This window comes from Carcharodon carcharias, chromosome 5 (assembly GCF_017639515.1).
Source record: "Carcharodon carcharias isolate sCarCar2 chromosome 5, sCarCar2.pri, whole genome shotgun sequence".
Taxonomy (NCBI): domain Eukaryota; kingdom Metazoa; phylum Chordata; class Chondrichthyes; order Lamniformes; family Lamnidae; genus Carcharodon; species Carcharodon carcharias.
This window is the reverse complement of record NC_054471.1, coordinates 130954557-130973774: the sequence shown is the minus strand read 5'-3', so window position 1 is coordinate 130973774 and position 19218 is coordinate 130954557. Positions and strand designations below refer to the sequence as shown.

At 39.1% G+C, this 19218-nt stretch overlaps 1 protein-coding gene across 1 annotated transcript in view; it reads right to left on the bottom strand.

Annotated features, from left to right (window-relative positions):
* man1a1 (mannosidase, alpha, class 1A, member 1) overlaps window positions 1-19218 on the bottom strand; it is a 517794-nt gene that overhangs the window by 142316 nt on the left and 356260 nt on the right. The window lies entirely within an intron of this gene.

Genomic DNA, 19218 nt, shown 5'->3' with positions numbered 1-19218 from the left:
TTGTGTATTGCACTTGTAGATGTGGTCACCGTGCAGGGAGTATACAGGGAGAGGGAGAATGGATGATCACGAGGCAGTCAAAAACAAATAGGCAGGTAATGTAGGAGACCCTTGAGTGCATCTCATTCACTAACCAGCATTCTTTTCTGAATACGGAAGAAAGTGATACTTCATCTGGGGAGTACAGTCAAAGCCAAGCCCAGGTACCATGACTGCTCAGCTGCCTCTGGGGGCACAAAGAAGACCAGAAGAGCAATAGTGATAGAAGATTCATGAGTTAAAGGAACCGACAGGCATTTCTGCGGTTGCAGATGTGAATCCAGGATGGTATGGTAATTCCCTGGGGCCAGTGTCAAGGATGTTACTGAATGGCTGCAGAGCACCATGAGGGAGGGGAAGTGTGGTGGTTTGAGGAGGGTGAACAGCCAGCAGTGCTGGTCCACATCCGTACCAACATCATGGGTAGAGAGATGTGATGCTGCAGGCAGAATTTTAGGTACTAGGTAGGAAATTAGCAAACAGGACTTCAAAAGTGGTAATCTCTGGGTTATTCTTGGTATCACATGCAAGTGACTATAGAGATAGGGCAATACAGCAGATGAATGTGTGGCTGGACAGACGGTACAGGAGGGAGGGCTTTAGTTTATTGGGACAGTGGGATTACTTTGGGGGTTTGGGGGGGGGGGGGGGGGTGCGGGGGGAGAGATGATGATGAGACCTATACAGGCCCATCAGGTTGCACTTAAAATTGGCCGGAAGCAATTTCCTTGTGGGATGATTTGCTAGTGCTAATTGGGGAGGGTCTAAACTACCTTGGCGGGGATGTGGGAACCAGGAGGTAATACTAGAGAGGGATACCAAGGTGCAAAGAATATTGGGAGACAGAAAGTACTCGAGTAGGAAATACTAAGCTATTAGGTGGATTGGTGTAAAAGGCAAAGTAATAAAGTCTAAGTTTGGCTTACAGTGCATATATGTGAATGCGCAGAGTGTGGTAAATAAGATTGACGAGTTGTAGATACAGGGAGTCAAATGGAAATACGATGTTTTGGCGATAACAGAGACCCATGGCTCAAAGAAGGGCACGAGTGGATATTAAATATTCCTAGATGCAAGGTGTTCAGGCAAGATAAGGAAAGAAGGAAAAGGGGTGTGGTAACGTATTCACTATGGGGAACATTGCAGTACTAAAGAGAGAGGATGTTCCAAAGGGGTTAAAGACAGAATCTATTTTGCTAGAGCTAAGGAATATTAAAGGTGCAATTACATTGCTCGATGTACCTGATGGACACCAACCAGTGGGGAAAGATGTAGAGGAACAAATTTGTAAGAAATTACAGAAAAGTATATGAATTAGTGTGTGTCAGGGGAATTTTCTACACAGTATGTCTACACAGTCCAACAAGAAAGGCGGCATTGCTGGACCTGGTTCTTGGGAATGAGACTGACCAAGTAGATCAAATGTCAGTCGGGGAACATTTAGGATTCAGTTATTATTGTACTATAAGGCTTAGGTTGGCTATGGAAAAGGACAAGAGCAATTCAGAGTAAGAATAATTAACTGAGCAAAAGCCAACTTCAATGAGGTTAGAATGGATCTGGCCCAAATAAACTGGAATCTAAGATTAGCAGGCAAAACTGTAACTGAACAATGGGCTGCCTATAAAAAAAGGATAGTTCAAGTACAGTCAAAGTATATTTCCACAAAGGGGAAAGGTAGGGGAAAAATATCCAGATCTTCCTGGTGAAACAAAGGGCTAGCGATTAAGATGAAGCAGAACTAGTGTGTTTATGACAGATGTCAGGTAGATAATACAATTGAGAACCGCACCGAATACAGAAGGCTCAGAGGGGAATTGAAAAAGCAAATAAGAGAGGTAGGGAGAGAGGACGTGAAGAGTCTGGCAGCTAACATAAAATGGAATCCAAAAATCTTGTACAGGTACATAAAGAGTGAAGGAGTGGTAAGAGTAGGAGTGGGGCTGATTGGGGACCCAAAAAATGGAAATTTTTGCATGGAGTCAAGTGGCATGGCTGAGATATTAATTGAATATTTTGCATCTGTCCTTATCAAGGAAGATGCTGCTGCCCAGGTCATGAAAGAGGAGGTAGTTCAGACACTAGGAGTGTTTAAAATTGTTAAGGAAGAGATATTGCATAGCCTATCAGTAAAGTTGATAAGGGGTCAGGATTGGATGAAATGTATCCAAGGATAGCGAAAGAAGTGTGTGTGGAAATTGCAGAGGCACTGGCCATAATTTTCCAATCTTCCTTAGACTCAGGATGGTCCCAGAGGACTGGAGAATTGCAAATGTTACACCCTTGTTCAAAAAGGATGTAAAGATAAGCCTAGCAACTATAAACCAGTCAGTGTAACCTGAGTGCGGGCAAGCTTATAGAAATGATAGTTTGGGACAAAATTAATAGTCACTTGGATGAATGCAGGTTAAAGAAAGCCTGCATAGATTTGTTAAGGGCAAATTGTGTTTAACTATCTTGCATGAGTCTTTTGTTGAGGTATCATAGAGCATTGATGAGGATAATGTTGTTGATGTGGTGTACATGAACTTCCAAAAGACTTTTGATAAAATGCTGCACAAGACTTGTGCGCAAAATTAGAGTTCATGGAATAAAAGGGACAGTAACCACATGGATACAAAATTGGCTGTGAGACAGTAGTGGTGAACAATTGATTTTTGGACTGGAGGAAGATTTATCATGGAATACTCCAGGGATCAGTGTTGGGACCCTTGCTTTTCCTGATATACATTAATGACCTAGACCTTGGTGTACAGGGCACAACTTGGAAATATTGTGAATGATGAGGAGGATAGTTTGGAACTTCAAAAAAACAGTTTGTTGGAAGAACAAGAAAGATAATACAAAGGATACAATTCTAAAGGGGATGCATGTATATACATTCATAAATCATTAAAGGCATCGGAGTAGGTCGAGAGCACAGTTAAAGCATGTAGCATCCAGAACTTTAATCAATAGGGGCATAAAGTACAAAAACATGGAAGTTATTTAAACCTGTATACATGTTTGATAAGGCAACTTCATTCCTTATGGCTGGAGGCATGAAGGAGGAACCCTTGTTTTGGAATATTGAAAGGACAGTGAATTTTGGACACTTCCTTGAGTTGGTTTTTAAACCTCTACAAATTTAATTCTGGACTGTGAATATGCCATTTTTTTTCAAGAAACCACAGGTCAGCAGCTAGATGTCCAGTGGGGATACCTGGTGAGAGACAAGTGACTTTGTTTATCTGTTAAAGAAGAACTGCAGTTGCCGGACTAGAAACTCTTGTTGATTGGTTGACCTGAGAGAAGTATTCTCTCTGAACTCTTGAGTCAGGGAGTGCGCGTGCACATCTTAGGGACAGGCTGCAAAAGAAAGACTCTCTCTTCCTCACTCCCCCTTGTATTACATGCAGCCGGAATGAGTTAACCCTCAGTCAGAAAATTCTCATCAGAATAACTCAACTGTGTATTGAAAGTGTGCAAGTTGTGACAAGCAAGAGTTGTCAAAGACAGTGCGTCACCAAGGGTCAACTGAAAGGACTTCCTGATCTACTGTGACCAGGATGCTGTTGGATCATCACAGTCCAGATCTTTTTGAACTTTATCCTTTTAAAAAGCATTCCCACACTCCAGCCTCTGCAGTGTTTGTTTTGTCCTGCTTTGTATTTGTATGCATGCATGGGTGTTGGGAATCTGATTTTTTTTTAAAAAGAGAAAATCATTACTCTTCCAAATTACAAATTGCATGTTAACCAGCATGTTAACATGTTAATTGCATGTTTTGTAACTGGTTTTAAAAAAAAGTTTGTTTTATAATAAATCAATTATTTTATGTTTATTGAAAGAAGCCTGGTTAAAGTCTTTTATGCTGGGTATAGCAGTATTATAGGTAAACAATTGGCTATTTTGGTGAGTGAATTAAATATTTAAACTTATGTTGCAACCTGTGGAAAAATGGGGCTAGAATTAACTGTGCACTCCTCACAACATTATCTGTAACAAAGGCACAAACTCAACTTGGAACATAATAGACATTACTGGGGCATGCTACAAAGGCAGAGTGGTGTTAGTGGGTTTTTTTTCACCTTCATATAAATTGGGAGAAACAGACTAGCTCATATCAGAAAGGTAGAAAATTTCTTGAGTATGGTTCAGGATACTTTTCTGCTACAACATGTCATAGAATTAGTAAAAAGGCAGATCATATTAGTTTTAGTATATTAGTTTTAGTAATCAAAGATTTAGTTAATAACCGAATGGTGTGTGAACATTTATCTAATAGCAATCATAATATGATCAAGTTCAACGTAGTGTTTGAAAGGGAGAAGTGCAAAACAAATCCTAACATTTGAGACTTGCTCACTTCAATGTGATAACAGGTAAAATGACAGATGAACAATGAAAGGTGTTCAGAAAGAATTGAATGTGACACAGAACCAGTTTATAGCCCTCAGGGGCAGAAATTTAACTTGCTAAAAAAATACCATGGATGACTAAAGATAACATATGAAATAGGAGAGGTAGGCCATTCGACCCCTCAAGCCTGCTCTGCCATTCACTAAGATCATGGCTGGCCTGTTTGTGTTTCAAATTCTACATTCCCATCTACCTTAATGACCTTTGATTCCCTTGCCTAACAAGAACCTATCTACCACCACCTGAAAAATATTCAATGACCCCGTTTCCACTGCCTTCTGAGGCAGAGTTCCAAAGTCGCACAACCACTCAGTGAAAAATAATTTCCTCATCTTTGTCCTAAAGGGCGACTCCTAATTTTGAAACAGTGCCCCCTGGTTCTGGACTCACCCACAAGAAGGCTGCAGCTTTCAAGAAGGCAGCTCACCACCACCTTCTCAAGGGCAATTAGGGATGGACAATAAATGCTGGCCTAGCTAGCAACACACATCCCATGAACAAATGAACAAAAATGAAACATCTTTTCCACATTATCTTGTCAAGGCCATTAAGGACCTTGTATACTTCAATCAAGTTACCCCTTCACTCTTCTAAACTCCGCTCACTCCAGGCATTAATCTAGTAAATCTCCTCTGAACCACCTTCAATGCATTTAGCTCTTTCAAACAACATAAAACTAAAAGAAAAAGCATGCAATACATAGCACAAGTTTGGCAAATGGGAGAGGTACAAAGAATAAAAGGTGACAAAACAGATGGTCAAAACTACAAAAAGGAGTACGAAATGAAACTTGCAAGAAATGTCAAAATCAAATTTTTTTTTACAATTAGGTTAGGAAGTAAAGACAGTGCTCAGGAATAATGTTCCTTGAAAATTGCTAACATAACATTGCCAATGAAAATAAGGAAATGATGGATGTGATGCATAATTACTTTGCAACAATATTTATAGCCTGTCAGTCAACCCAGGGAAACCAATACTTAACCAGAGACAAGGACTCACCAAAATTAATATAAGCAAATTAACAGCAGTGAAGAAGATAATCCCACCAAACAGTGACAGGACAATCGCCAGGGCCAGATGGTGACATCCCAGGATTTTAAAGGAGGAAGGTGAGGAGATTACAGGTGCCCTTGCTGACTATAACCATCCAAAGTTCTGTCAACTTGGGAACTGCTATTTAAGAAAGGAGAGGAAAGCAGAGAATTATAAACCAGTTAGCCTAAAATATGTTTTAGGGAAATTACTAGAGTTTGTAGTTCAAGGACAGAGTGACTGAACACCTTGAAAATTTTCAGCTGATCAGAGAAAGCCAGCATAAATTCCTAAAAGATAGGTCATTATGATGAACCTGATTAATTTTTTTGAACGGGTGAGAAGAAGTACACTAGTGAAGTACACTCAAGGAGGACCTCCAAGGGCAGGACACCACCTGGACTGCAGAGAAAGAGTTTGCCATGGGCCACAGCAGGTGGTGGAGTCTTGCTGTCCACAATTCCTCTGGTACCATGTGGAACATGTCTAAGAAAGAAAGACTAATGTAGTGCGCATAGGAAAGCTCCTCTTAAGATACTTAACTAAAGCGAAGGCTCATGGAATTTAAGGAAAATTATTTACCTGGTTAGGGAAATTGGCTGAATGGCACGAGACAGAGAGCAGGGATAATGGATAGGTAGTCTAATTGGGAGGTGACTAGGAATGGTGCACAAGGGTCTGTGTTGGTCTCAACTATTCACCGAATTTATTAACAGATAAGATGATGGGATAGAAAGTAACATATCCATGTTCAAATGCCACAAGGATAGCAGTGTAGATAAAATTACAAAGCAATATTGACAGAGTAAACGCAATCTGTTTACCGCAGTTTTGCCCAATGTAGGTAAATATGAGGTCACCCGCTTTGTACCTTAAAAGGATATGTCATGCCTTGTAAAAGGCATGTCATGTTCATAACTTTAAACATGGACTGTGCCTGTATGGAAGCTTCTGGAACTATCTTTACTTAAAAATAGACATTGATGAACATTTAAAATGACTGCCAACCTTTGCACCTTGAACACAGGCTATCAAGTTTCCAGAAAGTTCCAAACTGAATCATAATGGCTGGGGGTGTCCTTGAATGCCAAGATAGCACTCCTTTGTAGAATTCACACCTGCCATTGTTCAAAGGGGATTGAAGGCATAGTAACTAAATTTGCACACAACACAAAAATGTGTAGGAAACTATGTTATGAAGAGGATGTAAGCCGATTGCCGACAGATACAGATAGGCTGAATGGGCAAAAATCTGGCAAATGGAGTATAATGTAGGAAAATGTGAAGTTGTTCACTTTAGCAAGAATAAAAAAAAAGCAGAGTATTACTTAAATGGAGAACGGCTGCAGAATTCAGAGGTGCAGCAGGACCTGGTGTTCTAGTGCACGAGTCTAAAAAGTTTTTATGCAGGTACAGCAAGTAATTAAGGTGGCTAATGGAATGCTATTCTTCATTACGAGAGGAATTGAACATAAAAGTAAGGATGTTATGCTTTAGTTATACAGGGCATTGGTGAAACCACATCTCAAATATTGTGCGCACTTTTAGCCTCCTTCTTTAAGGGTGAAAACGTATTGGAGGTGGTTCAGGGGAGGTTTACTACATTGATACCTGGAATGAGCAAGTTGTCTTATGAGGATAGGTTGAATGGGCTGGGCTTGTTTCCACTGGAGTTTAGAAGAATGGGGGGTGACTTGATTGAAGTATATAAGATCCTGAATGATCTTGACAAGATCGATATGGAAAGGGTGTTTCCTCTTGTGGGTGAGTCCAGGACTAGGGGGCTCTGTTTTAAAATTAGGGGTTGCCCTTTTAGTACAGAGATGAGGAAAAATTATTTCTCTCAGAGGGTTGCATGACTTTGGAACTCTGCCTCCGAAGGCAGTGAAGGTGGGGTCATTGAATATTTTTAAGGCAGAGGTAGATTGATTCCCTACCCAACAAGAATCTAAGGTTATCGGAGGTAGATGGGAATGTGGAGTTCGAAACACAAACAGCTCAGCATGATCTTATTGAATGGTGGAGTAGGCTTGAGGAGAAGAATGGCCTACTTCTGCTCCTATTTCAAATGCTTGCAAAAGCCACCCAGTCTGATTCCAAAGCTCTTCAGTTCAACTGTAAAGAAATTGAGCCTCCTGATATAACAGCCAGAGTACCTAACTTCATGATCAACTGAACAGTCTTCCCTTTGAAGGAACCGTGCAATAATCCTGATATCTAACCCAAGTTACCTGAACTTATCAGAACTACAGTTCAAGAGTGAGGAAAGGTTCCTTCTTCACTGACTCAAAGACATGTGAACTATTCTTTTGGTTCATACTTTCTTTAATTGTATCAATCTGGATTGTGTGGTATGTGACTGACCTTTCAGGGTGAGCATGCAAATGAATACTTGTTCTTTGTTTAAACCAACAAAAGTCTGCTGTTGGTACTTTTAAAATTGAGCACACACTAACCTGGTTTTAGAAACACATACATCTACCTTTTCAAAACTAAACCACATTGATTACAGACAAGAGAATTTGGGTTTCAGTTTACCTCTCCTCCCCTTTCCGAAACAGATAGCACAGAATACTTTCTAAATGGCGAAAAGTTGGGTACAGTGGAGGTCCAAAGAGACTTGGGAGTCCATATATTTTGATCATTAAAATGTCATGAACAGATACCAAAAATCATTAAAAAGACAGCATTCTTTGTTAGAAAAGCTGCAAGATAATTAGTATGCGAAGTGGGGAAATATTACACTGGAGAAGAGTGCAAGGCTTTACTCTTCACCTGCCTGCATTAATGCCTGATGTGGGAGTAATTCTTGCTTGTACTATGTACTTTTGCACACAGTGGTGTTACAGGCCTGCCCTACACACTTTATTGTGACCAAACTGAGAAGATAAAATTACCATGTAGTTGGAAATTAATTTTTTTTAATAATTCATTTGTGCAAAATTAAGTTGGTAAAAGACTATTTCTGGGCACAAAGATGGGAAAGATCAACAGCAAAAATCAGTTCTGACAAAGGGTTATGCCTAAAGCATTGCAACCCAATTTTAATCTAATCCACTCAACTGTTTTTAACCCAGTCTGATTTTATTTCCTATTGAAATCAGTAATAAGTGGTCATTCTCTTCATTCATTCCCTAGCCACCAGCTCCATGTGACCACTGTCTGATGCTGAACTTGACTGTTCTTAACCTTGGTGGTTGATTTGACTCTGACCTGAACTCCTATCCCATATCCTCTCTATCACAAAGGCTGCCCATTTCTACCTCTGCAATATCATCCATTTCTACCCTTGCCTAAATTCATCTGCTAATGAAACCCTCATGCATGCTTCATCTACTATCCACACTGTCCTGCTGGTCTCCCATCTAACAACCTCCATAACCTTGAGCTTATCCAATACTCTGCTACCAATATCCTAATTCGCACCAAGTTATGTTCACCAATAATCCCTATGTTCGCTGACCTACTCTGGCTCCTAGTCCAGCAATGCTTTGATTTTAAAATTCCCATCCTTCATATTCAGATCCCTGCATGGCCTCATCCTTCCCCATTAGCACAGATTACTCTAGCCCTGGACTCATATGCATCCACCACTTCCTTTGCATCACTGGTCAGCCATCTTAATCTCTGGTACTTCCTTCCTAAATCTCTCCTTCCTCCTTCATGACACTCATTAAAACCTACCTCTTTTATGGCTTTCTTTCCCAATGTCTCTTTCTTTAGCTCAGTATCAATTTTTGCCAGATTACGTGAAACACCTTGGATGGCTTTATTACAAAAAAGGCACAATATAACGAGTTATTGCTGTTGCTTGCTTTTCAAGTGCATGTTCTGTCATCTGGCATTATTTATCCTTCCCTACTTTTTGGACAAGATGAGTAAAATAAATAAGCTGTCTCTTTATTTGTTATATTTTTGAGTAACAAATCTAAAAATTTTTATTTTTTGTTTATAAATGAATTGTTTCCTTGGATAATAGTAGTACTAAATGAACTTGAGCACCTATTTTAATTTCTAAAATCCTTTGAACAAATGTGGAACACACAGCTTCAGTTGAAACTACATTAAATACTTCTAAATACTAAGCAGCCATTCCTCATTACTTTCTATCTAAAGTGGAAGTAAAGCAGTTCAAATAATTGGTTTTTAATACACCTGCTAGATGTCAATATTCATATGATTTTGCACTTGTACTGCAGAGGCGCCAAATGGACAATGTTTCTATATGCATTAACAAATTATGTAATTTGACAACACGAGAAACACCATTTGTATTCATAAAGAGCCGTACTAACACTTGTCAACTTCCCAAATCTCGGCAGCAAATATTAGACAAGTCATCACAAATTCCCTAATGTTCCATCATTTATTCTTGACTCAGCAAATTTCTTTCGCTACTTACAAGATGGACAGGGTTATGATTTAACTATCTGAGCGCCTAATTTACTTTACAGTTTTCAAAACAGTAAACAGTATTACCTCTAGGTGGTGAGAAGCAATTTAATGAGGAGTCCATTAACAATGATAGAAATAAGCACATACACACACATCCCTCCATGTTTTGAGAAGTTAGTCAGACAAATAGATAAAATATGCAATACCTTTTACTGTACTGTTAAAATATAAGTAATAAACCAAACTTTTACCAAAATAAAGAAAACATGGGCATTATCCGCTTTAGGTTAGAATTATTGAAAAATTCAGAACAAGCATCACAAAGAAGGTATATTCCAAACAACCTCTAATCAGAGCACTAAGCACTCTCCGATACTTTGTGCTAGGCATTCATTTCATTCTTTATTCAGCTATCCAGTATGAAACAAGTTTCAACAGCTACAAATTTGATTTACAAAGGTCAGCTATTAATTGCAAGACAGGGATTAATATCATGTCACCAAAGCATATTGTTATCTAAAATTACTTGATAAATTCAATTATTTACTCCCCTTGACATCAAGATAGTCACAATCTCGCAAAAAACTTGAAATCACGAGCATAAAACTTGTTTTTATTTTTATATAGCTTAAGTTCAAAGTTGAGTTATATTTTACACATATTTAGCTGCAATTGTAAACCATGTCACACTTCTGGTGACAAATGGCTGCTAATGATCTTTTGAAAGCAATCATGCTGCTCTTAGTAAGTGGAAAACGCTTGCACTGGAATTTGCTTTTACTGTGTAAATGACACAGTAAGAACTAATTAGTGATGGCAGCCAGCTAATTAACATGCTAACATTCTCTGCATTAAATAGAAATTGTTAGGATCGCCTTTAGCTTTCAAGCATCAGAGCTGGAGTACTGCATCGCAAACTCATGACTAAGGCATGTAGAGTAATTTTTACAAGTAACAGAATGGATAGCAAGCTGGCTACAAAACAGAAAACAGGGTTAAAGAGAAAAAAAATAAAGTGCCATGGATATTGGAAATCTGAAATTTAAGAAAAAATGGAAAATGCTGGCAATACTCAGGTTAGGCAGCATCCATGGAGAGGGTAAACTAGTTAATGTTTCAGACCAATGACCTTTCATTAGACTTGATCAGCGGCCATTCATCTCAAAGAGATAAGAAAAAATACAGCTTAAAGTTAGAATCCTATTAGGCTAGTTATCTCATTAGCAATGCAGATAATTATTCAAATTATAATCTTCAAGAGTGTTTATTGTAACAAGATAATTCACCTTATGCATAACTTTGCAATATCTATTCTTCAAGCATTGAAGCTTACAGCAAGAAAGTGGCAGCAAAACTCTGGAATTAAAGGAATGAAATTTGAGTGGAACGTTTGCCTTTGGGAGTGATACAATATTCTTTATGGGCAGGTCGTAAGTTTATGGGTAAAGTTTTATACAAAAGCACTAAATGGCTCAAAGATGGTATCCAGCTCCAACTAACTGACAGGGGAAAAGTATGAAAGGAATTGAATATCGAACATTTTCTGTATTAATTTGCACTCTGAAGTTTTTCGCTATAATCAAACCTGCTTCGAACTTTGGATGAACTTATAATAAAGTTGGTTTATTCTCTCATTCATAATTTTCATGCAATTGCAAAGAACAGAGAGGGTTCAGTGTTCATATATAAACAGAATACACAATTACCATTTTCTTCAAGCTATTTTTTGAGAAAGTGACATATACATTTGGCAAAAAATTAAAATTAATCAACAAACTGCCAAAGATTTTTGGATAAATTCCTCAAACTATTTTCTTATGCATTTATTATTTATGGATCATTTTTAAAATATGTTCGAATTTTCAATGCCATTTTACTTTTCCCATTCACCTAGATCATCTCATTGTAACTCTATTATTGAAGTGAAGCAGTAACAAGACCTTCGGGACACCGCAAGCAACTTGAACTTGAGCCTCAGATTCTCTTCACTCATTGCGTGTGTGAAACTGTGAAGGTGGGTACATATCCTACACAACAGACAGCACAGTTTATTTATTTTTATTCATTCATTTATTGCCCATCCCTAATTGCCATTAAGAGGTGATGGAAGGTGGAAATTGAGCCATTGAAAAACCTTTCCAAAATGCCTGTGTTTTTTGTAGTGTATTTTTTTTAACTAATTCTGTCTAGTCTGTGATTTGATGAAGTGGAGGATATCAGTCATGATTCCCTAGCTGGTGAGTTAATAACCTCTGTCTCTGATGATACCAGCTAACAGTTTGGGACTTTCAAAAGAAAGGAGGAAACAGTAGTGGGCATGGGTGAAAAGAGGAGAGTCAGCTAAGATTGTTCTTAAACACCTTCCAGTACTTTGATGAACAATACCACCTATCAAATTATCTGCACTATAAATGGCCACCCTTTATCTATTATGTTAAATTGGGACTAGCATATTGGCATGTTACAATTGAAATCAGGCAGTAATTTTAATATTGCAGAGATGAGAGATGATAAATTTGAAGCAAAATGCAAACAATAAAATTGTTTGGAGACTTTGTCCTTTGAGCCAATCCAATTACATAAAAGAGCTTTATGTGACCTGTTACAGACAGAATTTGTGGGGTCCATTCCAATCAAGATGTTTATAAGGTGTGTGTATTCCCTTAATCTGTGATTTTTTAACTTAAAATAAATTCAAGCAGCGTGCTTTTTGATGATTTTAAAAATTAAGAAGGTTATTTATCACACACCTGTCCTGGGTGTTTGAACCACATCTCAATCACTTGTCGTACGCATACTATCACACATGCAAAGATTAGATATAGATGAAGTTAAAGTCAGAATTATAAAATGGAGTTTATAACTCAGGTGCTATGTTGATGCAGGCCTGATGGCTTCTTAGTTGAGTTGATACTTTAGTTGGGGTGAGAGTCTTTTAGAAAAAAAGGATTCTCATAAAGCTGCAAAGTCTCTTGTAGATGATTGGTTCACAGGTAGCCTAGAATGATGGAACAAATACAGTACTTTGATGGCTTTAGAAGACTTGCAGCTATGATGGGTCAAATGGTTCATATATTTCTGATGTTTCTCCTCTGTATTTGCTGTGTTCAGATATTTTAAACTGCAGTCCCTGAAAGTTATTTTCAGCCACACAACTGCAGGATTAACACTTTTGAGGTTCAGACAACCACGATACAATGGCAGTTGACAATGGTCATTCACGCTTATGTCTGCTTCAACTTTAGCTCAAATATTCTCCTTTGTTCAATATGGCACTTGGAGTCCAATAATCTAGAGGGCCCATATTCTTCAAACACCAGCTCATCCTTAAACAATCAGATATGTAAACTTCACAGGTGGCTGCAAGTACCCTTATTCAGATCTATGTTTAATTAAGTATTGACCACAAAATCAAAAACTGCCCACAGTTTAAATACTCCTAGTCAAATGTTAAGTTGCAGTCATTTTAAAAGGTTTTGTGGCCACTTTCACAAAGTATAACCTTACAGTCCGTAACATCCAATATCGCCTCAACCTTGCACTGAGTACGACATACCATTAAAAATGTGCATATTAACCATGCACAGCCAATAGCACATCGAGAGATCTCAGCGGGCAAATCAAAACTGAAGTAACGGCAGTTGATATATTCAATAGTGTTTCAAGTACACTATCTTGCAATAAGTACTTCAAAATCTCACGCAAACCTCTGAGCTGTGTTGATTTACCAATGTACATTTTCATACACACTTGAAGCTTTTCAGCTGACCTCAGTTATTGACTATTATCTTCGAGCACCACCACTTCAAGGCCTGGGTGCCACCTGGGATACACCTAAGCCTGAAGTCTTCAGCACCAGGCAGGTAACTTTAATTTCAGCCCAGGGGAATGCTGATAGAAATTTCAATTATTTGTTTTTGCTCCCTTACCAAGGTTACCTTCTGCTTTCAATGAAAATCTCTTAGGATCCTTTAGGGGCACATTTGGGTATTTCTGCTCAAATTGTACACATTCTGAAACAATCCTGACATAACCAAAATTTCCAGAAGGGATAAACAAACTATTTAAATATTCTACAACAGTGTGGATAGACATGTTATTTTCTTATACTCAATGCTTTCAAATAATAGTCTGATGCTTCACCCTATGAATGGCTCTTGTCCATTTAATGTGGCCTCTGGGTAATGGAAGCTAAATCCACAGTTCTATTCTGTACAATCTACAAATTACATGACTAATTTTATCTGGCAACTGTGCAAATGAAAGTCATAAATTACCAGCTGACACATCATCTGTCAGAATGTTTTCAGCACCTCCCTATGTTTATCCAGTAATTGAGGTTCTAGTGGCCACTTCTGTATGTAGCGAAGTAGTAATGGCAGCACCTCTGTGCTTCAAGCAAGTTACATGATAGCCCAAGTAATAGGCAGCAATATGACTGTAAGAATCAGACAAAACAAAAATTTCTGCTAACATCTGCTTAGTGAGGCATTGTTCTCTGTATTTTAAATTCTTGGAGCCTAGAAATTTGTTTTGAGTTTCGACGGGCACTGAAATTAACACACTATGCAATGCATTGAAAATTTGATCTTACAGTGCTAATCGAAATATGTCGCAAATAACATGGGGGAAAATCAAGCTATCTATATAACTTTGATTCAGTCTTAAAAATGTAATGTTTCTGTGGCACGCTAATGCTCCATATTGGAGACATGTAAATGGAGTGCAGGTTCAAGTCCCCAGGAGCAGCAGGTTCAGAGGCTCTCATTTTAACCAGGCAGTTAAATGAGGCTATATTATAAATGAGGTTGGTAGATAAAACATATTTCTTCCTTTCCTCCCTGATTGAGTTCATACAGGCATTTTATCCAGGGTGACAGCCTAATGGCATGTCAACAAAAGTCATCACCACCAATCCATTATCGACCAGACATGATGTCTCACTGGCCAATTATTCTTCATCTCTGCCAGATGAACTAGCTGAAATGTTAGACTTAGCCCAAGGGTGGCAGGACAGGCGGCTGCAAATATTTGTGGATATTGGAAATCAAATTTTGGGAGCAACCCAATGCTAGCACTTAAATGAGACCATGGTAATAAAAAGAAATCACAAATGTATCCTTATGAATTCATCTTTTCACTGATTACATCACAGTCCCTTTAGTATCTGATCCAATGGTTAGCACTGATTGGTATCCATTAATCAGTGTCTTCTGAAGCAGGATTGACATCTTGTATGGTAATCAGCACTAATAAAAGCAGCAAATATGCACATACAAACTGGATTGGAGTATAACATCATGAAATATAATGCCTTGGCCCCTTGAGTTTTCCTGAATTATAAGTAAAAGTGCAGCTCAGGGGGAGAAAATTAATTTATAAATTCCATTTTGTTTCCTGAGAGCTTTTGCATTTATCCATTGAGAATGTTTTCTTCTATGCACTATACATCTGCTCCAATTTGTGATTTGCAGAACAGGATCCTGGAATGGCAATGCTTATTCATTTGGGTGTGGGGAGGGAAGTACCAAAGTGAATAAATAAATTACTTAGATGTAACACAGGAAAGGTAGCAGCCAAAAAACACACAAGCCGGGATTTTCCGTGCCTGCCGGCATCGTGTGTGTTCGGTTGCGTTAGCAGCCAATATGGCGAGAAGGCCAAAAATCGGTTTCACAGCATCGTGAAACCAGTTTGTGATCATCTGCTCTGCCCGCCTATGGCAGGTTGCATTCCTCGCCATTGGACGTCGGGAACCTCACTGGCTAGCCGGCCGGACTCATCCACCCCGGCTGGATCAGCTGCTGATGTGTTTCACAACAGCATTTTTAAGGCATGCGCTTGGCGAGCTGCACTTCACTTGGAACTTCAAGATTTTCTTGCCTACCTTGCTTCGGTCAGCACTCTCAGTCATCAGTGCCAGGCTTCACAGACAGCACCACATCACTTTTAGGGAGATTCACAGACAGGTCTCTTCTTACCAGATCAGACATACGTTGGTGGCTTTTCAATGGCTGCAGGGTTAGGGCTTGCTTGGGGAAAGGGGAGAAGTGGCCTCAGGCAAGGAAGAGGCTGCAGGGCGAGGGCTGTACTGGGGAATGACTGCATCCTAGAGTGCGTGTGCGGGCACATGTTGATCTGTGCAAGTGGCCTCAAGTTGGTGAGGGCTGAGGAGGCAGTCTGCAGAGAAGATGAGGCCAGGTGGGCATATGGGTATATGTATGAGAATGGCTGGTGATGTCCTTTGAGCTGGCAGTGAATGAGATGCCAGTGAATGTGTAATGGGATTGAGTGTGAGAGTTTGGAGTGATGAGATGGTTGCCATACCCTGGCTGCGGAGATGAGATCATTCATCCTCTATCTGCATTGGATGGCCAACCTCTTCTGTGCAGCACTGGCACAGATCACCACTGCCACTGTCTACCAAGCCAGAGTGATAGAAACATAGAAAGGTAATGGAAGATAATACCACCAAATTAAAGAACTGGATGAACTGTGTAAACTCTGATAGTTCTATAAAAGAATGTGTTACGACCGGAATAGGAGGAGTGCTTGAATGATCAATTCCCACTGCTCCGCAGGCTGTACCATTAATTTAAATATTTAATTTTCTCACCAAAATGGCTAATTGTTTGCAATACTTCCGAGTGCCTAGAAGAAGAGGCTCTGACCAGGCTTCTTTCAAAAAATTCAATGATTAATTTGCTATAAAACGAAACTCCTTTTAAAAAAGTTTCAAGAACTGGTTGACACACAATTGTAATCTGGATGCGTAACTAACTAACCCTTTTAAACTTCTCCAGCACACACTCAGACACACGTACAAAGACAAACAAAAGACACACAGGTAGTCTCTGCAGAATCGGGGGGGATGGAAAAAAAATTTCCTTGTGGGGGGAAAAAATTTGAAGTTCATGGAGGTTCAATGCTGTCAGGCTGAAGTTCCCTCTGGTAAAGACATGCGGCCAGGTCCAGTAGGTGTCGGGAAGTTCACCCATGATGCTTCAGTGAGATGGGGAGTATAGCTGAACCAATTCTTCCTGCCGCAGCTAGCATATCCAAAATTATGCAGTCAAACTACACTCAGATGAGGATTACCTGCCTGCAAATCAAGAACCACACATGGTTTCACAAAGCAGAGAAGGAGAGAAGGGGAGCTAGTCAGGGTAGCCTTCTGTTCCCAGTCTTTCCTCAACAAGATTGAAAGCAAAACCACAAGTTCAAGCTCGATTTTTTCCTCTGCCATGTGATTGCCTTTTTGTCTTCCAGCTTCTCATTAATTAAAAAACTTTGTAGTTCAAAACAAACAAACAGCTCCTTCTCAAGTACCATGTAGCTCAGGTGATTTCTTGGAAGAAGACTGCTTGTTGACAGTTCCAAGGTGCACTTATGACGCTTTTAGAAAAAAACTCTCGGCAGCCTCCAAATGTCCAAATACTGCAACGTCCTTCCATGTTAAAAAAAAATCCAGTTTAAGGAGTTATGATTCTAACATATGAAACAGATTTCATTCACAAACAATTAGGTGACTCCGAGCTAAGCCGCAAAATCGTTTATGAACTTCAATATCCTTGGGACATGGAAAGTTGCCTGGGGTGTAGTGTGAATGAATGCATCTCATTTCTCAAGACTCAACTGTGTAGAGGCCACTTATTGAAAACATTTACATAATCTAAAATATTTTCAGTCAACGAAACATTTTAAGACTCATCTTTCTCAAACACTAAATATATGATTCATTTTTTAAAAAGTACCAATTGTCTCTCCTTGCCTCTACTTAAAGAAAATTTTCTCTTCATTGCATACAGCATTACCATGATATTTCTATCCACAGAAAAAGTCCGAAAACGCCATGCTATCACTACAATTACATTACAATGCATAATTAAATTCTCTGATTGAAGAATGGACAGGCAGGAGACAAGATAGGAAAATTATCTAAATCTAATATTGCCACTACGCTGTTAAAATCTCAGTAGAGACCAGTTACGTGCATTTTTAGAATCTGAAAATCCAGGTATTTACTAAAAGAATAAAGCCTCAATATTCACGGCTTAAACAAAATAATTTTACTTAAAAAAATCAAACAACATGAAAATATCTATTTTAAATAGTTACATTAAAGATACAAAGAAAAGTTACTCATATTTTACACCACATTTCTTAACTTTCCTTCTACACCCATTTGACTTACACCACTAATAACTCAAGTCAGGTACTTAACAGAAATTGGCAGATTAACCACTTAGTCGGAGTACTGCTTCAAAGCTTGTATAAGGTTTGAGATTTCTTGGGCCTTTCACTTACATCTGGCAAGGTTTTGCCTTCAAATCTCCTCCAACCGTTCCATAGTTGCAGACTTCCTGTTCAACACAGGTGTTGTTAGAGTCTTATAAGCATAGCTGCCTCAGGTCAGACCTGGTTCTGACACTCTAACTTGGGAGTCTTACAGCTATTAACCCCTCTCTCTCTCTTTTCTTAGATTGGCTACCCCTAGAAGCCCAACTCATTGCTGGGGGTCCTTTAGTTAACAAGAGTTTTAAACTCTTTTAGCCCAAACACAGAATTTCAATTGAGCTCTACTGGAAAGAGATGTTTTCTTCCCTCAGCTTGTTCTAAAATTAAAACCAAACTGGTTGAACACAAAACCACACCCAGAAACCAATTCATCCTGATAATTAACATCTGTCTGACCCTTTTTTGCCCTCAGTTGCTCAACTCCCAAGCAGCTTGATCGCATGATCATTTACTGGAAGCAAACTGCTTTTTACCAGAAATCATTCAGAGAAACATAGTTCTTAAAGGAACCATCACCCCAACATAAGTTTCTCTTCTCCCAAAAGCACATGGGCCATCACAACGTATCCTGATGCAAAAAAGCAACAACTTGCATTGTCCTACCTCTTTCTGGAAGCTGATATTCTGCACAGAATATGATAAGCTTGATCTTACAATAGGTTTTGCTAAATCAGGAATTCTTCCAGAGAATCTGCTCGTTCAGCAAAGCAGCTACTTCTGTAGGGATTGGATAGGCAATGGCAGCCATTTGGCAATGGCCGGAAGTAGTAGCTCGGAAGAGGGGATAGCACAATGGCAATAAGGAGCACCTCAATAAGCAGATTAACAGTGAACGGAACTCCAAAGATTTATAGAAATTTACAGAACAAGAGGAGGCCTGTGCTATCTCTTTGAAAGAGCAGTTACATCTAGTCCAACTTTTCGTTCATAATCCTAACAGTTCCTCATCCTCAAGGACCTATCCAAACCCCTTTTAAAGTTATTTATGAAATCAGCTTCCTCCACCTTTTCATGTAGAGTGTTCCAGGTCCTAGTAACTCAGTGAAAAGA